Below are 2,854 nucleotides of genomic sequence, written 5' to 3' on the forward strand. Positions count from 1 at the left end.
GCTATCTGCCTCCCAGCTGCGAGAGAAAAGGGTTTTAGATCTTCCCCTGCCTGTGAAGTCTGCACACCTGATTCCTACTCTCCCCTGAGTTCTGGCCAGAAGGCTTCTCATCCCATTCAAATTGTTACAAAGTTCAGTTAGAGAATTCCTTGTCCCTGTGGTTTTTACTCTGTGCTTCTCTGGCCACCCTTCTGATGGATCCCTGTGGTGCCAGGCAGGAATGGGCTGCTGCGGTACCCAGTGAGCTCCTGGGGCCTTTCTGCGCTTCCTCTATGCCTGTATTTCGCTCGGCTCTCTGAGGTCAGCTCCAGGTAAAATCAGAAACTTCTGCAAACAAATCTTCAGCTTCTCCAGTGGGGATGTGTGTTTGGGAGAGGAGGGTCTCCCTTTCCCATTTCTATAGTTGGGGCACCCACATTATTGGGGCATCTCCTGGGTCCTGCAGGAGCAGTCCACTTCCTTCAGAGGGTCTGTGGGTCATCTCAGGATTGCTGGTTTGTTCATGCAGTCGATCTGGAGCTAACATTCACAGTGTAAGCCTCTGCATGCTGCTGTGTCTGGAGCTGCAATCTAGTCTTGCCTCCCATCTGCCATGATCCCCCTCATGTTAAAATTAGCTTTTCATATAAAGATAATTTATTGACTCATGAACTAAAAAGAATGTGAAAATGACTTTAGACGCAGCTGAATCGAGGAGCTAACAGCATCAGACACCCTCTCTCTCCTTCTGAACTCCCCTTTGCATTTCAGTTAGGCTCTCTCCTCATATGGCCAAAGATTGGCTCCAGGCTCACATTTCTCCAGTTAAGCAACCCTAGTGGAAAGAGTGCCTTTTTTTTTTTTTTCTTTCCCTAGTGGGACAGCATTCTTGGGTTGAGTTTGATTAGCCTGACTTGGCTCACTTGCTACCCTGAATGAGTCACTGTAGCGAGAGGGATTTGCTTTTTTATTGGTTAGGCTTTTGTTCAGCATCTACCACTATATCCAGAAGGTTGAGTTAGTCCCATGCAGACCTCATGGACTCAGAGGAAGGGACTGTTGATATATCAAAAAAAAAAAAAAAAAAAAAAAAAAGATATATTATTTTACCAGAAGAGGGGATGCGGTACAACAAAGCAATAGATGTTCTATTCAAAATGACAGATAAAGGAGACTGAGAAGGTAGAAGGAAGAAAGAGAAAGGAAGTAGATGAAGAAGGGAAGAGGAGGAAGGTCAAGAAAGAGGAGGAGATAGAGAAAAGGGAGATAAAAATGCATAAGAAAGAGAAAGAGATAAAGAGTAAACTGAGATTTATCTTGATGAAAAACCTTATTCCTATATGGGATCAATGAGCATAGACACCTACAGCTTGAAACTCTGCACACAACACTTAATTCAGAAGGCGTACCTGAGCATTCTGTGATGAAAGGAATGGAAATCCCAAAGTTGTCTTTACAAACATACACACTCTCTTTATATCAGATTCTGTGACTTTATCTGTGAATACAAAACACCTGATCTGATCCCTTGTTGAGAACATCATGTGCCTCAAGGCCTTTCATATTTTCCACAGATGCAAGTGCCGAGGACTTTCTTCACAGCTTCTTTTACCTCCTTATTCCTCAGGCTGTAGATGATGGGGTTCAACATTGGGGTGATCACTCCATAAGACAATCCAATGATTTCATCAGATGCTTTTGTGAACTTTGATTTGGGCTTCATGTACATGAAAAGGGCTGAACCATAGAATAAGATGACCATAGTCAAGTGCACTGAACAGGTAGAAAAGTCTTTCTTTCTTCCTTCAGCAGAATTAATTCTCAAGATGGAAGAGAGAATAAACACATAGGAGAAAAATTAACAGAAGAGGAATCACCAATAAAACAATACTTGCCACTGTCATTATACACACATTCATGGAGATATCTGAGCATATGACTTTAAGATGATCGATTATGTTATTCTCACAGAAAGGCAACACCATTGTCAGGACTGCACTAAGGAATTCAGACAGCCTATGATCCAGGACCATGCAGCCATTTGCACATACAGCACTCTCTTCATGATGATGGAGTACGTCAGTGGGTTGCAGATGGCCACATAGTAGTCATAGGCCATTAAAGCCAGGAGGACACACTCAGTGGAGCCCAAGCCAAGGGACACAACCATCTGCAGATCACAGTCAATGAAGGAGATGGATTTTCTCTCAGAAATCTATGGGTCTGTCAGCCGTGGATACCAGTGCCTGTTCTGGTGATGGGGCAGAGGGTGCAATGGACTCAATGAGGGTCCTTAGCTTTGGTGGTTTAATGCTCTATTTTTGTGCTGGTTGGCCTCCTGCCAGGAGGTGTCATCTTCCAGAAAGCATCAGCTGAGTAGTGTGGAGAGGGACTGGTGGTGGGTAATAATGCTTATTAAATATAATAAGCATTGGAGGAATGGATGATGATGTGTAACAGATGTCCAAGAATGAGAGGTTTCCAAGAAAGAAATACATGGGGGTATGGAGGCGAGAATCCAGGATCCTGATAATGAGGATGCTATTTCCCAGGAGGAGTATCACGTACATGATGAGGCAGAGCATGAACAGAAAAAGCTGGAGCTCTGGATATTGGGAAAGCCCCACCAGAAAGAATTCAGTCACCGCAGAGTAATTTCTTGTCTCCATGTGTTCATGTCATCTACAGACTTTACAAAAGAACATGAGTCAGGAAAATTTGAATTTTTGATGTAGAGTTATCAAATAACTTTCACATTCATCATTTTGTTTTATTCTTAGAACATGCCCTGGCATCAACAAGAGCGGGACTATTAACTTTGCTAATGATAAAAAAGGCACTGAGATCAATACTTTTTTTTTTTTTTTTTTTTTTT

The 2,854-nt window shown here is 42.7% G+C and overlaps 1 pseudogene; it reads right to left on the reverse strand.

The window, feature by feature from the left end:
• Positions 1-1,538: 1,538 nt before the first annotated feature.
• LOC108532580 (olfactory receptor 13D1-like) lies at positions 1,539-2,648 on the reverse strand (annotated as a pseudogene).
• Between the last annotated feature and the right edge of the window lie 206 nt (positions 2,649-2,854).

This window comes from Rhinopithecus bieti, unplaced genomic scaffold, assembly GCF_001698545.2.
Source record: "Rhinopithecus bieti isolate Rb0 unplaced genomic scaffold, ASM169854v2 scaffold_9663, whole genome shotgun sequence".
Lineage (NCBI taxonomy): Eukaryota > Metazoa > Chordata > Mammalia > Primates > Cercopithecidae > Rhinopithecus > Rhinopithecus bieti.